Source organism: Vipera berus, assembly GCF_964194415.1.
Source record: "Vipera berus genome assembly, chromosome: Z".
NCBI lineage: Eukaryota > Metazoa > Chordata > Lepidosauria > Squamata > Viperidae > Vipera > Vipera berus.
In genome coordinates, this window is record NC_138205.1 from 79,789,539 (window position 1) to 79,808,584 (window position 19,046).

Sequence of the window (19,046 nt, forward strand, 5' to 3'; positions counted from 1 at the left end):
GACGAAGGTGGGATAGACAGAAGACCAGAGAATCGTCGATTTGTTGCGCGAAGGCGGCAAATTCGAAAACGTGTCACAGTCAACCGAGTGGCCGCGGCGAAGAGAAATTCTCCGAATGGCGCAAATAGGGTCATTGAAGGAATTCGACCCAAACTTCCCCGAAGATTGGGAAGAGTACATAGGACAAGTAGAAGGGTTCCTGTTAGTGAACGGAATCACTGACGACAGGAAAAAGGCGGCAGCTTTATTAACGATTTGCGGCACACCGGTCTACAGAATCGCTGTCGGACTGTGTCAACCGCAACCAGTCTCTAGTGTGCCTTACGCCGACCTTTTAGCCAAATTAAAGGTCCACTTCACGCCTAGAAGATCGGAGCTGTTCTGGCGCCGCATCTTCGAGAAAAGGAACCAGAGACCGGGTGAATCCATCCAAAAATTTGTCGCTGCCGTCAGGGAAGCCGCAGTACGGTGCAAGTACGATAACTTAGAGATAAGAATTCGGGACCGAGTCGTACTGGGCTTACGAGATGAACAGCTACAAAACCGAATAATTGCCAAACCCACCGGCGATCTGCAGGAGGTGATAGACGAACTCCTAACGTATGAGTCTACCGGGTATCGCGACCCCCCCCGCAGTAGCATGGCAGCGGCATCAGAAATCAATCAGGAAGGCTATGTGGACTGTGGGGAGGTGGATCAGCAGTGGGAGGACGAGATCGCCGAAGTCTCAAGGCGATTCGGTAAAATGGCGCCAAGACTGACCAGAACCGAGGGGCCCGAGCCTAACCGCCGGCAACAAACCGCAATGCCGCAGAGACAAGCGACCGGGGCACAACGACCTTGGAAGGACACCGCAACCCGACCAAGAGACAACGACAGCCAAAACCGGTGCGGCAGCTGTGGAGGCAACCATCCCCGCGCATCTTGCCGATTCCGGAACGCAAAGTGCAGGGCCTGCGGGAAGACCGGCCACATCCAGGCCATCTGCAGGAGCCGTGCTCGAGATAACCGCCTTAACGAAGTGGATGTGTGGCCCGAAGGTAAGGTGACCCCTTACTTAAGTGGCAAAGAGTTCCCTAGATTAAGGGCTAGAATTCCTAACCTAGGGGAGGTGGCAGGTGTCAGTCACAGGAGGACAGGGAAAAACAGCAATTTTCCAGATGGAAAATTAAAAATCATAGTCCATCTGCAAGGGGTTCCTTGCAGAATGGAGATAGATTCTGGAGCTTCAGTGTCAATAATCTCCAGTGAAACCCTGGAGAGAATTGAACAATTAAGTGGAAGAAAAATTCCACTGACTTCAACAAATATCCAATTAACAGATTTCCAGAAAAGCCCAATAAAAATAAAAGGGAAAATCAGTCCTAGAGTTCAATTTAAGAATTTTAAGGGGGTCTTAGATTTAATAGTTACTGAAGGGCATAGGACTAGTCTAATTGGCCTTAATTGGTTCCCTGCCCTGGGCATTTGGGTTGGGGGAATAAATTCAATAATTAAAAATAAGACCCTCGAATCAGTCTGCAACGAGTTTGCAGACGTATTCGACGGGTCTCTTGGTAAATACAAGGGCCCCCCAATTAAATTTAACCTAGACCCATCCGTGAAACCCATCAGGCTTAAGGCCCGAAGGGTGCCTTTCGCGCTGAAGGAAAAAATCGAGGCCGAGCTCGACCGGCTTATAGGCCAAGGGGTATTAGAACCCGTTGAGGGAGGCCTGTGGGAAACGCCGATTGTCACACCCCTCAAACCTAATGGGGATGTGAGAATCTGCGCTGACTACAAAGCCACCCTCAACATTGGAATGAAAAAACATGCTTACCCGGTCCCGACGGTGAAGCAGGTCCTCGCGACGATCCAGGACGGCGCCATGTTTGCCAAGTTAGACTTGGCGCATGCGTACTTACAATTGACTGTTTCTGAAGAGGCTGCAGAAGCACAGACGATCGTTACCCACAAGGGGGCGTTCCGGGTCCACAGACTGCAATTCGGTATTGCAGCAGCTCCAGGCATCTTTCAAGAAGTGATGGAGAGGACCTTAAAGGGCATACCTGGTGTATGCCCTTACTTTGATGATGTCCTGATAGCTGGAAAAGATGAAGGTATGTTAGTGGAACGACTGGAACAGGTATTGGGAAGGTTCAGAAGGGCTGGACTAAAACTAAAAAAAGAAAAGTGTAGCATTGGGGTTAAGTCCACTGAATTTCTAGGGTTTAAAATAGACAAGAATGGAATTCATCCTACCCCTGATAAAATCAAGGCAATTAAATTGGCACCAGAACCAAAAAACAAGGCAGAATTACAAGCCTTCCTTGGTTTAGTAAATTTTTACCACACATTTGTGCCTCACAAAGCTGCCATTGCAGAACCTCTCCATAGGCTCTTAGATAAAAAAAACCCCATGGCAGTGGCTTAACAAACATAGGGTGAGTTTCCAAACATTAAAAGACATTCTTTCCAGCCAATCCACTGTAACCCATTTCCTTGAAAATAAACCCATTTACCTAGCATGTGATGCTTCACCTTATGGTGTGGGGGCCGTGATCAGCCATTTAGACAACCATGGAATACAAAGACCAATTGCATACTACTCTAGGACACTGACCAAAGCTGAGAGAAATTATGCACAGATTGACAGGGAAGCGTTGGCAATTGTGGCAGGAGTTAAAAAGTTCCATGACTACCTGTATGGTAGGAACTTTACCATACTAACTGACCACAAACCCCTGTTGGGACTATTCACCACGGATAAACAGACTCCCCAAATCATGTCACCCCGAATGCTGAGATGGTCCATCTTCCTCTCAGCATATTCGTTCTCTCTCCAATACAGACCTGGCAAGGACATGGGGCACGCGGACGCTCTGAGCAGGTTGCCCTTAAACATAACTGAGGATGACCCTGCCCCTGTGGGGCAAATAATGTCCCTACAAGACATCCCGGACTGGCCCTTAACAGCCAAGGATATTGCTGTGGCAACAAACTCCGACCCAATTCTAAGGAGGATATTGGCTTGGGTTCTAAGTGGGTGGCCTAGTACCAATCCGGATGCCAAATACATCCCATATGTCAGAAGGAAAAATGAACTATCAGTTCATTTGGGATGTTTACTGTGGGGAAACCGCGTGGTTATTCCTGAAATCCATAGGCCTGCTATCCTAGTAGAATTACACGAGGGTCACCCAGGTGTAGTACGCATGAAGGCGTTAGCTAGGAGCCACTTATGGTGGCCAGGTCTGGACAATAACATTGAGGAATGTGTTGCCAATTGCCATCAGTGTCAACGCTCTAGGCCTGAACAACAACACATCCGCACGCATAAATGGGAGTTAGCTAGGAATCCGTGGTCCAGGATTCATATTGATTTCGCTGGACCCTTCCAAGGGGTGACATTTTTGGTGGTTGTGGACAGTTTCTCCAGATGGTTAGAGGTAGTACCAGTCAGTTCCATGACTTCCGGTAAGACCATACAGATATTAAGGGGCCTCTTTGCCACTCATGGGTTACCTGATATACTTGTGTCTGACAACGGGCCACAATTCACATCTGTTGAATTCCAGGATTTCCTCAAGGCCAACTCGATTAAGCACAAGACATCAGCACCCTTCCACCCATCGTCCAATGGCTTGGCTGAACGTAACGTGAGGACCACGAAGGACGCATTAAAAAGAATCATCCGAGGTGACTGGCATCAAAGACTGGCCGAGTTCTTGCTGACCCAACACACGACCCCATGTACTGCCACCGGCAAAAGTCCAGCTGAAATGAGGTGGGGTAGAAGACTAACCACCAAATTGGACAGATTACACCCAGACAGACTTCCACCAAGTGCTGAATCGGACATTCCTAATAGAACATTCAAAGTGGGGGATTTGATATGGGCCAGAAACTATGCATCTGGGGATAAATGGATCCCAGGGGTGATTACTGAAATTCTGGGGCCCCTGTCATACACTATTGAGGGGGAAGGGAATTGGAGCAGCAAGAGACACATAGATCAGTTAAGAAAGAGAACCAGTGGATGCGTACCAGAAGAAGGGGATCAAAACAGATTTGTGGGGAACAGTACATTCAGGGTCAGTGATAACAACACGCCGGGTAGTGGGGAAGCCGAATTGCAAGATAACTCAGCCTCTGATAACCAACAACAACAAGCTAGGCAGTTCAATTGGGTAACACCCTTGAGGAGTAGGCCAGCCACTACTGATCTTCAAACACAAACAAACACAAATTCACAAATTAGCAATCGGGAAACATCAGAGTCAGGCAACCAAGAGTCCAGGTCCAACACAGACAATCAGCCAAGCAGACTACCTGGTAAAGGTGTCCCCAGCTGCCAGGGCAATAGATACCCTTCTAGGATTCACAGGCCTCCAAAATACTTAAAAGACTTTGTTCACAAATAACAACAACTGGGGGGTAAGGGGTGTTGTGTATGTACATAGTTATTAACAAGGGAATTGCAGCCTGCAGTATTTGCTGGATTAGAGCGGGAGTTTCTGCTGCAATCATTGGCTGCAATGAGCAAGAAGCGGGAAAATAAACGCTGCTGATTGGTTACAGTTCAAACAGTTCCACTATAAAAGGTTGCAACATTTGACAGTTGCCAGTTGACTTATGTGTATTCATTAAACCAGTTATTACCAAACTGCTCTGAGTCCTCGTCTATCAGAACCAAACAGAACCGTTTCCTGATTCATGCAGAAGCTTGCAAAAGTTGACATGATTTAATTAATTAAGCATTTTTCCCAAATCATTTTTTTTATTTAAAAAGTTTTACAGTACATTTTAACTTTATCAGTCCCCCCTTCCCCCACCCCTATCTAACCCTCCCTATCCCTCTCCCCCATTCCCCCCTCCTCCCCCCCCGACTTCCCAGAGCTAAATACAGGGTATAAAAGCGAAAAACAAACATAAGCATCCATATGCTATCTACAATAAACTATTAAATCTATCACCCTCTAGCTCATATAAAATGATTACAAACAATATTAATATTACAGATATATATATAAAAAAGAAGAAAACAGAAAAAGAGCTTTACTCAAATGCTAAATAAAATTCCTTAGTCCCAATCCTTATTCCTAATTCCAAATCATCCTTAAGTTCAAGTAAAAAAGAAATACAATCTAGCATGACTCAAAAAAGATATATAAAAAAAGAAAATATATATAAAAGATAAAGAAATTAAAATTTTTTTTTAATAATCCAATTAGGTACCCTTTATGTGTAATAATTTTAAAAAAAGTCAACTTGTTGTTAGTTAAATGCTTGCATACCCAATCTTAAATTCAATAAATACTTTTAATCCATTACCCTAATATACGTTTCTTGCAACCTGAAAAACTTTCTTTCTCCTCTATGATGAATTTTTATTTTAAATATTAAAAAACTTTCTTTCTCCTCTATGATGAATTTAACCCACTGACATTCTAAATTAGAAATTTAGTCACCAATCTTGACGCCCCAAAATTTTTGAAGCACCTCTGACATGATCCCTATGACTTTTTTGGACCGCGCCCCTTCCACAACTTCACTATAAGTACACTTTGAAGGTTCCATGACTTTCTGCTGGTCTTGCTCTTGCTTCCGTCTCGCTCGTCTTAGGGAGGCATGCGACATCCTCTGCTCTCCAGCTGTAGCCGATGAGACTGTAACTTGATCCCCTCCGACACCATTCTCCTCTGTCTGTCTATCTGCAACATCTTGAGTCTTTCCCTCACCAAATCCCTTTGCAGCTTCCAAAAGTAATAGGGGGGTCGCTTTTAAAACATTGCTGTAAAAATCACGTGCCTGGGCCACAGTAACCAGACGATGTCTTTTACCTTCGTGCATCACCACCAGTCCATCTGGAATCTCCCATCTAAACTTAATATCACATTTCTTAAGTTCTTGTGTAAGAAATGCAAAATCTTTCCTTCTCCTTAAAATCTTTGGAGGAATCTCTTTTAAAACCAGAACTTCTTGCTCAGCAACTACCAACTTAGTATCATAAGCAGCTTGAATGACTTCATCTCTAATTACTCTCTTTGTAAAATAGACCACCACATCTCTGGGTAGCTTCCTCTGTCTTGCAATCCATGAATTTACACGAAAATTTTTATCCATACTTCCCTCAATTTCAGATGCTGGCTGGCCCAATACCACTTCCAAAGCCTCAGAGATCAGCTGCTTTAAATCTTCTTTAGGATTCTCTTTTAAGCCCCTAATTCTAATAGCATACTGCATCTGATGATACTGAACAAGGCTCAGTTCTCCGTCCATTTTGTCCTTTATATTTTCATTCTCTAATACCTTTACTTCTAATATAGAGTTCTTTTGACTGAGATCCTCCACTTTTTTCTCCAGCTCTTGCACACATTCAGCTACACTTTCAATTATAGAAAAGATGTCTACCCTCATTGCTCTAAACTTCTCATCCATCTTCTTCTCCAGTTTCTCTTCCAGCTTTTTCAACTTTTCATCCATCATATCAGACATTAATTGTGAATGCTTTTTAAGAGCATCTTGTAAATCCTTAAGCGTCAATGCCGGAGGAGATGCAGAAGGAAGCAAAGCTTGCATCGAGGTCTGCTGCACCGGGGAAAACCCCGCACTCCGAGGAGCTTTAGAAGTCTTGGCCGCCATCTTTCCCCACTTTCACTTGTTGCGCACTTTCACTTTAGGGCTATAAAATCCATTGAGCTAGAGAGTAAAAATAAAAGTCCACATCACCATAGCCTCCTGTACCGCTCTGCCTGCATCTTGATACTCCAGAGTATTTCCTTCTGGCAGGAGTGGTTGCTAACGCCTGGCTCTGCTCCAAAAATCACGGAACAGAGACGCTGCGCAGCTTGGAGCAACCCAGGCTTTGGGGGGGCTCAATCCTTCAGCCGCCCAAACTCTCAGCTCAGGCGGCCCCGGAGAGCTCAACCCCTACCTGGGGCCTCACCCCCTCCTCTTCTCCCGAGGAGGGGGCTTCAAATCCATCTAAACAGCTGATCGGCGCTGTTTACGATGGATAAACACAGCTGCGGAGCGGACAGCCCGGAGGCGGCTGTCTTCGGCGCCGCGTCGCCACAGGAAGTCCTTTCCAAATCATTTTTGAAGAGTTTTTTTAATTAAATAAATGAGATTCTAAACGTGTGGAGAGCCCTCTAGTGATTGCATTGTTTTTAACAAGTCTGAAAACAGAATTTTAACCCCATTTCTAGGAATTTCTGCAGGGCATTGTATAAAAAAGTCAGATTGGTGATCATACTATTAATATAATATTACTTACTAATATTTCAGATGTGAAATTAGCTTTCTAAGTAGAAATAAAGTTGGATATATTCTTTTCTTTAGCTGTATTTACTAGTTCTAACAATTTTTTCAGCCAGTCATCCATTATGTGAATTAAACTTATCTTTCTGTCCATATACTTCTGGGCTCTTTTGTGGATTTTAGAGGGTGGTAAGATTATTTATTTATTTATTTATTTATTTATTTATTTATTTATTTATTTATTTATTTATTTATTTATTAATATGGAGTCTATCCTACCCTTTCTTATAACAACACTGTGACGTAAACCAGGCTGTGAGAGGGTCCAGGTTCCCAGTCTAAATTCGCCATATTTCCTTTACAAGACACTATTAACAAGCATCTCCAGAGTACCCCCCCTCCAGTGACTCTGTGATCCCTGCTACATCACACACTGCCCTCTAGAGCCCCCTAAATTACAACCGTATCGCACACATTTCTAGAATTCTGTTTTCATTTTGTCGTTATGGGGTAATGAGTGTAGATTAATGAGAAAAAATGAATTTCAAATAGTGTAGAATCAGTAACAAAATTGACAAAAGTGAAGGAGGTCTGAATACTTTCTGAATGCATTGCAGTGGTGGGATTCAGCTAGTTTGCACCACTTCGGCAGAACTGGTAGCTAATTTTTTGTTGCCCAAGCCCAGAATGGACTTCTGAAAGCGGCATCCATACAGAGAACTGGTTGTTCACATATTTGAATCTCATCACTGATGCATTGTATATATGAATGATCAACCAGTCCCTAACAATGCATGCCGATTCATCTATGTGATCGCACAAGAATCAACTTTGGGCTTTCAGTTTGCCCGCGCAATGCTGGTGGACGTGCTGGGAGAAGCTCTCCCTCTGCCATCTGGTCTTTCTTCCTCGGAGGACCCTGCAAAGGTTTAAAAGTCACCCTGGAAGGGCAACCACCGTGAGGAGGCTATCTCTCTGTGATCACGGAAGAGTGGCAGCCCTCCATTTGATCCAGAGTTATTCCTCTGGCCCGAAGAAGAAGAGATCGGCCATGTTAATCCATTCCTTGCTGAAAGCCAAAATCACTATCAAGCACAACGAAGCAATCTGAAGGATTTGGGTGAGACCTTGCCCTTCTTACTTCCCTAATTACTTTCCTGTGGGCTTTTCCCCCCTTCTTGAAAATTCGGCAATTGCTTACTTGGGGATGACTAAACTAAATAATTAAGCAACTCTATTTATACCTCTGAAATTTTTGGGCCACTAAAAAGTTTTTATTGTCTATTTTTATGGAAACCTACTACCCTATTTATTATTAAAAATGAATTAATTGGATAAAAGACGTATATTATATTACTCTGCAAAAGGATTGTATATGCTATTGAGGACATCTTGTGGCGAAACCTGGTATAGCAAGTAAACTTTTTTTTTTTACTCTGAGACCTGGCTCTAACAGATTTGATCTTGACATTATCTTTAAAGACAAAAATTGGGAACACCTGGCACTGAAAGCAACCTTTAGGAACAGTGGAGGTGGATATTTATTGACTTTTATTAAGATAGCCTCCCCTAAAGGCAACATTTAGCTCAGACAGAAACTCCTGAAACTGATTTAGTGCATGAGCTCTAATACCACAATTTTCATGATAGAGTCCTGCTTCACTGATTTACAACATAGCGCTTGTTGGTGGATGAGGCAGTGTATGGCTATTGGATGTGAATGGTTATGTTTGTCCATTTCCTAGTTAATGCGTGCAACCATGCCTTTCGTAGACCCCACTCTGCTAGGAGCACCATCAGTTGTCACACTGGCTACCCAGTCCAGCTTCAAATCATTTACAATTTGGTGGACCATTTCATAGATATCCTCTCCTGTTGTTCGTCCTTTGATGCTTTTCAGTGCAGCAAGCTCCTCTGTGACTTTGAAATAATCATTTGTCCCATGAATGAAAATTAGAAATTGTGCAGAATCATGAACATCATTGCTTTCGTTGAGTGTCAACGAAAAATAGCAAAAACTTTTTGAGGAGTTTTGCAAATGCTGATGCAAATTGTCTCCCATTTCTTCAATCCTTCGTATAATTGTAGGTCCTGAAAGACTCAGTGTACTAAATAAATCAACCTTCTCTGGACACATCTCTTTAGCAACAGAAAGAAAGCATTCTTTAACAAATTCACCCTCTATGAATGGTCTGCCAGTACACGCTATTAGTTTGGCAACTTGAAAACTTGCTCGCAGTGATCAAATATTTAGCTGCTTCTGCTTCACAAAAGTATTTTGCTGAGTTAATCCATTTTTCAGTTTTAATATTTTATCTTTTCTCATTTGTCCACCCAAACAATCATATTTATCTTTATGTTGAGTTTCGTAGTGTTGACGCAAATTGTATTCCTTGAAGACAGACACTGAACTCTGGCAAATCAGACAGAAAAAGTAATCGTAAGTCCCAGGGCTTTTTTTCTCATAGAACGCTCAGAACGGAGTTCCCGCACCTTTTTGAGATGGAACCTTGTAGGGTAGGCAAGGCGGGTTGTATGACATGAGTGAGTTCCGGCACCTTTTTCTTTTACAAAAAAAGCACTGGTAAGTCCACTGTTCTTGTATTATCCTGCATTCAGAGTCAAATTTTCTTTTTCTTGGCATAATTATTTCCTAGGGATAAAAATTGCTATTACTAAAATGCCAATAAATACAGCGCTACCAAAAGAATATACCAGCAATAATTTATTTATTTATTTGATTTGTATACCGCCCTTCTCCCTAAGGACTCAGGGCGGTGAACAGTGACATAAATGTCAAAATGCAGAAATACAGAAAATTGAAAATAAATTAAGCCCAATTGCCCAAATGTAGAGGATAAATTAAAACCACAATTAAAATTAAACCCATCAGACCAGACCGGATTGCTTAAATAGATGTGTTTTTAGATCGCGTCGGAAGGAGTGAAGGTCGGGAGCCATCCGGAGCTCAACCGGTAAATGGTTCCCATAGGTCAGGCGCGCCCACAGAGAACGCTCTCCCCCTGGGAGCCACCAAGCGACATTCTCCGAACGGTGGCACCCTTAGGAGGCCCTCTCTGTGGGAGCGTACCGGGCGGAGGGAAGTTGATGCCGGCAGCAGGTAACTTTGCCTTGGCCTAGTCTATAATGTTCAACCCTTTGAAATCACCATTTCAGGAAATCACCATTTTGAACAAAAAGCTCAAAAGTATTTATTGTCTCACCCCTGATCAAACAGATCAATTTTGCCATTTCTGCTAATTCCATTATCTTTCTTGACAATCCATTTCTCCATTCTAGGTATTTCAGTATTTTTCCAACTTTGAGTATAATCTTGCTGCAGTTACCAGGTAAAAAAATCAATCTCCCATAAATCTTTTCTAATTGGCTATCCATAAAGTTCTCATTTCTTTTGAATTTGATGTTAATCTTTAATATTCCTTGTATCATTATATGTATTTGTATCCACACAATTATCTATTACATTACTGCTAGGGAGAGAGCAAAAAAATAATGTACCAGTTCTAAACCTGAATCTTATTCCCAGTGCTTTTTTTGTAAAAGAAAAAGGTGCCAGAACTCACACATGTCATACAACCCGCCTTGCCTACCCTACAAGGTTCCATCCAAAAAAGGTGCCGGAACTCCGTTCTGAGCATTCAGTCCAATATGATGCTTCTTGGTGCTCCATGGAGTCAGTAAATATGTTTTAAAAATAGTTTTGGCTGTTTGTGGGCAGAAGGAAGATTGGGACAGACTACGAAGTAAGCCTGCTTTGAGAAAAAGTCTATAACAGTCCAAATTATGGTATTTCCATTATTTTTCAGAGAGCTCTATGATGAAGTTCATTGCGATTTCCTCCCAGAGCTTGGATGATTCTGCTACCTGTTGCAACAATCCAGGGGAGGGGGGGCAATAGAGTGCATTTACATCTTTGCCCTTTACCCTGTTCTGTACCAGCCTGCTACCGGCCCTGCAGAAAAGGCAGGGACAACCCCTTTACAAACGGCAAGAGGCTGGAATTACGCCTGCCAAATTTATAGCTACAAAAACAAACAAGACACGAACCAAGAAACAGGAGCTTTAAGAAACACGAACTATCCAAGCGGTTGCCTTCAGCAAACCAGCCCTCCCCACACATTCCCCTTATATAGAGTTCAGGGCGTGGCTTCTCTCTGCCTCCTTCCGAGAAGCCCCATTGCCTTCCTCTGTTTACTCCTAATTGACTGCCTCCTGCATTGGGCGTCCTTGAACAGGGCCAGCTGTGGGTCATCTTCATCCACGCTGTCAGGCTCACACAGCTGGGTCTCCGTGGTGAGCAAGTGGGAGGGGCCTGGCTGAGGGCTCTCATCAGCAAGATCTTCAACCCCCTCAGCAAGGTCTTTAACACCCCCCTCCTCCTCCTCTGACTCGTCCGACCCAACTGCCGAACCCACAGGCTGACCCTGAATCACAACATACCCAAGTAAAGACAGGTTGTCTCAAACCTACACCAACTGAGAAAGTATATCCTCTCGCTGGCATTGCCCCACCTAAATAGAGAAATAGCAGCAGATACCGAGACAACTAAGCAAGAGAATGATCCTCAATATACTCTGAATGGACATATGCCCCAAGCCCACTGACTCAGATCTAAGAACAGCTTTATGGCAAGAAGAAATATTTCTGAAGGGGCACAAGAACAAAACTGAATTTAAAGATGGAGGAAGGAGACATTGAGAAAGGAATAACTTTAAAGGATCTGACCTCCCTTATACTACTTGGAGAACCCTGAATAGGTGAAGAATTGGAGCACCTAAATGTAAAACCAATATGCTCAAGTGGAGCAGATAACAACATGCTATGTGAATGTGGAGAGATATAGAGCCTGGCCTATCTTCTGGTGTGTCAGCTACTACCAGAAACATGTACCATTAATGATTTATTTTTGGCAAAAGCCAAGGAGGTGGCTTCATTTTGGCAATTTAAAGTTTGATCTACACATGGAAGAAGAAGAAATATTCAAAGCTAATTCAAAGGATGATTTATTTCATTAAATAATCTTATTTTTTTGCATGGTATATCCAAAGTTCTTGGTAAACTGAATGATGCCAAATATGAGGGATATAACTTGATATCCTTAATATTTAATAGCTTTAATACTTAACTTCAATCATGCTGGATGATGTCTATGAGAGTTGGCATCCTTTCTCATAGAAAATGGTAAGATCTCAGAATACACCTCAACTTAATTAGCAGAATGAAGAACTTCTTTACGAGGCAACATGCCACATGAACTCCATTGTAATTTTTGACAGGGTTATGCTCCTACCAGAGGATTTATTCTTCGGGTTCTTTCAAGACTCATAGATCCTCCTTAAATAGCACTGGGAGCTGTGGTCAGAAGACCTTGGGCCAGCTTTACTGTTGCATCACCTCATCCAGGATACCAGGGTGACAATAACAAATGCTCGGATTGCCACATGCTCTCTACATGGAGCAGCCTTTGTAAATAATCCAGAAGCATCCATTAATCCAGACCGGTCTACCTTTGCATAGAAACCTCAGGACAGTTGCTTATGAGCTCATTTCAAATCACCAGTTATTACCTATAAAGCCCAAAATGACACAGTAGCACATTACATAAGACAGCGCCTTGCCACAGTTGACTTTATTTATTCACTTCAGCAACTTGGGAAGGCTGGCTAGGAGCCTCTAGCCCAGGCATGTTAAATTTGCAACGTCACGTGATGACGCACGACTTATTGTGACTTTTTCCCCATTGCCGGCAATGGGGTGGGCACGGGTTCAGCACGACGCATCCAGCCCATGGGCCGGCAGTTTGACATGCCTGCTCTAGCCTGTTCAAAGTTCATAGGACTGGTGAGATGGCAGGCATTCTTTGTGGTGCTTTATGGAATATGTTACTCTTGGAACCTTGGATGATATATTCCTTTCTTGGAATAAGGATGATTACGCAAATCTTACATTTTTGACAAATTTTTGTCTCCACTGTGAAGCTTTGGATAGTGAGATGGATTGCATTTATATTTTATAAATAAATAAATATTTTTTAAAAAATATTTTATTTTTATATTAACTCTGATAATATAGTATCCAGTCATAAGATTGGGATGATTAACAAATATAGAGGATGGATGGATAGATGGATGGATGAAAGGATGGATGCACTGTCAAGCACAGGAAATCAGCAGCCAAAGAGGTTCAAATGAATACAGGTTTATTGCGTGCTAACACTATCTACAGGAATAAGAACTATTAATGGTCAGAGCAAACTGGCAGTAGGTAAGAGTCAATTACCTATCTCTCCTGGCCCCCTTCCTCTTCCATGGTTCCTCTTGCAATGCTGCATCATTTTTTCAAAGTCCAAGTTCTCATGGGAACTTGACAAGGGGGGAAGGGAAGCAATTGCAAAAAAATCTGCCTCGTCCTCATCTGAAGGAGCTGGCAACACATCATTAGAAGTCCCCCCTCTCCCTTTCTTGTAACATGAAGATCAGAGGTAGAAGGCCCATTGTAAGCAAGTACCCCACTTCTCCCAGCACAATCCAGAAGAGCTGGTTAATCTCTTCCTTGCCAGCTTTGTCAGTTAATGTGGGGCAGAGTGGCCGGGAGTTTGGTCAGTTATGGTTTTTCAGGGAAGCACTGGTGAAATTGGCAAATTAAATCAGGGGCATGAACATGTCATCCATTTTTCCCAGGGGAGATCAGCAACAGCGTAGCCCTTCTAGTATTGAATCTGTATTTCCTCCAGTTCATATTCTGTTTCTCCATCCATTATGACTGGTGATGGAGTGGGGTCCTGGGATATTAGTGTACTTGGCCAGGCATCTTTGGAAAGCATGGATTGCTGAAAGACTGGATGTGCCTTCATAGATGGAGGCAGTTGGAGGTTAAAGGCTACAGCGTTGATTTATTGGAGAATCTTGAATGGTCCCACAAATTTAGGGTCTAGTTTTTTGGAAGGTCTTGGAAGATGCTAAGAACTTGGTAGAGAGCCAAACCTTATCTTCTACTGGTGGACATCTGCTGTTTTCTTGTTAGACTGTTTTTGCTTTGTCAAGCTGCTTCTTCAAAAGATCTTGAGCAGCAAGTTCTCCTATAAGAAGCCAATCACCCCTGAGATGATTGAATCCAGTGCAAGGTGATCTGGCAATACTTTGGGGTGCATACATGGCTTAAAATGGTGTCATTGAAATTGATGAGTGCAGTGAGTTGGAAGAAAATTTTGCAAAAGGCAATAACATTAGCCAGTTTTCTTGAATGTATATGCAGTAGCATCTCATATACTCTTGGAGGAGCTGGTTCTTCTTGGAGGAGATGGTCTAGAAAAAGTTGGGCTATGTCTTTGGCATTGGGTAATCCCTTGAAGAGTATGAAATTAACCATTTTGGTGAGAAAGTCTATCACCATCAGAATGGTAGTGAAGCTATGGACAGAGGGTAAATTAGCTATTATTATTATTATTATTATTATTATTATTATTATTATTATTATTATTATTATTATTATTATTATTATTATTATTATTATTATTATTAAAACTTGTATATCGCCCTATTCCTGTAGGACTCAGGGCGGTTTACAGGGAAAAATTAAAAATACATAACATACAAAGTTAAAATCGATTAAAACTAAGATTAAATTAAGTCCCTGAATTTAAACTAAAACCCCATTAATAAATAAAATAATAAATAAATAAATAAATAAATAAAATAAATAAATATTAATTATTTATTAATAAATAAAATAAAATCCAGAGAGACAATTTGTTATGGATAGGGGAAGGCATAGGGATTGGCTGCAAGAATCCTCCCAGCTTCTGTTGGACAGTTTGGCTCTCCTGCACGTGTGGCAAGAGGCCATATATTCCTTGATATCTCCTGTTATCTTGGGCCATCAAAAGTCTCTTAAGGTTCTATGCAGTTTTGAAAACACCCCCATGCCATGCTGTCTGATTGTCATAACAAAAGTGTAATACCTCTTCCCTACAAGGTGGGGAAACTACTATTCTGCCCTTGTGTTTTAAGGAGATTCCCTTCATTCCAAATGGAGTTACAGTACTTGCTAGGGCTTCCTTGAGGTCATCCATTTGGGGCTGTAAGACGTGGCCTAGAATGCTTAGCTTTTATTCTGGTGATTAAGTTCTGATGTGGTGGGGTAGCTCCCAACCTATCAGTTGTTGTTGACGCTGGAAATGTGATGGCTGTAGAATTGTTCCTGGTACTGGATCTTATTCAACTTGCTAATATTCTGGTTTTGCAAGAGAATATCTGGCATCAAGTTCTTTGAACCTGAGATGTATTAAATCAAAGCACAAAAAGAATTGGCTCCATTTGATTTGTCTGGGTGAAGGCAGTTTGGTCTATTATTAGTGTATAGGTTTTTATGCCTATGTTGACTTCTATGGGAAAATGCACTTCTTCCAGGAAGTGTCTCCGGTTTTGGAATGTGTATTTAATGGTTAGAAACTTTTTATTGAAAATGCCATAGTTCCATTTTGGGGCAGTCAAGGCTCTAGAGAAAAAATACACAAGGCAAGATTGCTTTCTCCCTCCCTCTCTTGTGGAAGAATGACTCTGATGGTAACATCTGAAGCATCTGTTTGAATCACAAATCTCTTTGATAGGTCTGGATGCTGCAGGAGTGTCTTGTGGTCAGAAAAACTGTCTGATGTGTAGATGTCTGATGTGTAGAAGTTAGCAAAGCCAAGAAGCTTTGGACATCTTTGGTTGTGTGCAAGATTTCCAGTATAGAAATGGGCCTTTTAGGGATCCATTTCTATGCCTCCTGTGGAAATGCAGTATCCCAAAAAGTCTAGCTATTGTAGATCAAGGACCTATTTTTCTGGCTTGGCAAAGAGATGATGGTCTCTTAGTCCACTAAGTCTACCTAATCTGCTAAGAATTATCCCTACTCATCTGTGTGCTAAGCTTCATTCTCAGAGTAAATCCAGATAGGGGACTATGAATTTATCAATGAGGTCTGGAAAGACCAGGTACATCAATCTGGAAAATACAGGCTCCACTTTACTAGTCCAATTGTATTCAAACTGCTGTATCTGATTTTAAAGGCAGTTAAGTAAATTCATGGCCCTCTTTGAGTCTAATGAGATTGTAATCATTGCAGATGTCTAATCTTGTAAAATGTGTGCTTTTTGCAGTCTATCTAAGAGATCTGGAATTAACAGCAATGGGCAATGGTCTCTCCTGTCACTGTGTTTAGCAACTGGTAGTTGTGTACAAGTCTCAGAGGAAGGTCTCACTTTTGCCAGGTGTGCTGGGATCATGCTTCTTGGATATGAAAAAGGTAGGAGCCGAGGAGGAAGATTGGGATGGTTGTATGAATCCCTTTTGCGAATTAGAATCCAAACAGGGAGTGGGTTTCAAATTATTTAGTAGACATTTGATACTGCCTCTTGATGGGAATGGCTCAGTGGGTTAGGACGCTGAGCTTGTCGATTAGAAGGTTGGCAGTTTGGCGGGTTGAATCCCGAGTGCCGTATGTTCTGTACCAGCCTGCTACCGGCCCTGCAGAAAAGGCAGGAACAACCCCTTTACAAGAAGGCAAGAGGCTGGAACTAAGCCTGCCAAATTTATTAACATAAAACAGAGCAAAACAAGACACGAACCATGAAACAGGAGCTATTCAAGCGGTTGCCTTCAGCAAACCAGCCCTCCCACGCATTCCCCTTTTATACAGTTCAGGGCGTGGCTTCTCTCTGCCTCCTTCCGAGGTGCCCCATTGCCTTCCTCTGTTTACTCCTGATTGACTGCCTCCTGCGTCGGGCGTCCTTGAACAGGGCCAGCTGTGGGTCATCTTCATCCACGCTGTCAGGCTCACACAGCTGGGTCTCCGTCGTGACCAGGTGGGAGGGGCCTGGCTGAGGGCTCTCATCAGCAAGCTTTCCAACCCCCTCAGCAAGCTCTCCAACCCCCTCAGCAAGCTCTTCAACACCCCCCTCCTCCTCTGAGTCATCCGACCCAACTGCCGAACCCACAGGCTGACCCTGAATCACAACACTATCCCGCACCGCAGGGCCCTTCCCCCGGGTCTGCCGATCCGGATGTGGTCGGGATGGAAATTGTTCATGAAAAGCGGTCACCAAAGCAGGGGCATGAACGGTGGTCATGGAAACTAATCAAGGAGAGAAGCAATCTAGAACTAAGGAGAAACTTCCTGACAGTTAGAACTATCAACCAGTGGAACAACTTGCCTCCAAAAGCTGTGAATGCTCCAACACTGCAAGTTTTTAAGAAGAGACTGGACAGCATTTGGTATAGGGTTTTCTGCCTGAGCAGGGGGTTGGACTAGATGACCTCCAAGGTACGTTCCAACTTTTTAATTTTTATTTTTTTTATTATTAGTATTAGTATCATCATCATCATCATCAAGTCCTGTTCAGCACTTGGTAGCCCCTCCCTGTGAGTTTCTGCAGGATGGGGTATTGCCTTATCTCTGGTCTTGCAACTTGCTGCACTGGTGGTAAGTAACAGAAACATTGCTGGCTTCCTGTTTCCTCAACTGGGAGGTTTAGTAGTGCAGTCCTTAACCATGTGTCTGGGTTCTCCACAGTAGAAACAGAGGGCTAATTCTCTATGTTGTTGCTGTTCTCCTGCAGCTGGGGTTTGTCTGGCTTCTCCAGTTTGCATCAGTTCTTTGCCCTTCAGATTTGGAGTAGTTGGAAGGCTCAGGGTGGTGATGGGAGGTGACAGCTGTAGAGGCAGCTTGTAGGGACTGCTGGAGAGGGCCCAGATTTCTGCAAATGTGATTCAGCTGTTCTAGAGGCCAGGTAGATGTCCACTAGTGTAAAGGAATTCCTTCAGTTCTTTGGCAATGCTCCTGTTAAGTCTGCTTCTAAACTGTGAGATTAGGGCTGACTTGTTTCAAAATAAATAATTGCCAGAAGTTTGAATTTTTCAACATATGTTCTCATGGTGGTATTGCCTTGGCGAAGCTGGGAGAAGCACTGATCAGCAGTCTCCATCTGAATGGGAACTCCAGAGTGTTGTCTAAACCTGGGAAACCTGGAAGTTATCTAGGATGGGGTTGTTGTGTTTGATGAGTAGAAATGCCCATCTGGTAGTGGAATTAATTAACAGACTGAGGATGGGGAAGATTTGTTATCTGTCTGTGGGAAACTCCCCCGGTATGGTGCCAATGAATACTTCTCACTGAGCTGGGAATGCTCTCATCTTGTTGAATCTCTGTGATAGGCAGCTAAGAGTCTTGGGAATCAGTGTGGTGGCCATTGGTATTTGGCCCTGGGTGGGTGCAACAGTCTGTGGGAGTTGCTGGGGAGACATTTGTTGATTCAGGACTTGTACATGCTGAAATATTTGGTGCACATTAGCTGTTAAATTTCTCTCAATCCATTTTGGTGCCCGGCTCGTCTGCTGTTCCTGCAGTTCTGGGATTGGATGCCATTGCTTAGGTCTTTTAGAGGCCATGGAAATTTTTGGTGTTGTAGAGTAGTTTAATGTAAAGCACAGGAAATCAGGAGACAAAGCAGTGCAAATGAATACAGATTTATTGCAAGCTAACACTTTCTACAAAAATCTTAACTATTAATGGTGGTAGATAAAAATCAACAGAAATCAAGATGGGCTGGACTAAAATCTCTTGTGGGCACAAAGGGACTGATGATATGTTTGACCTCTCTCTTGGGCTTAGCTGGTCATCTCATACATGGCTCAATCAATCAATCAATCAATCAATCAATCAAATACATTATGACTTCTATATTTCATGGAGAATGGAATTCTGAAGAACATTATTTAGCTCTACAATTTCAGGGGATGGAA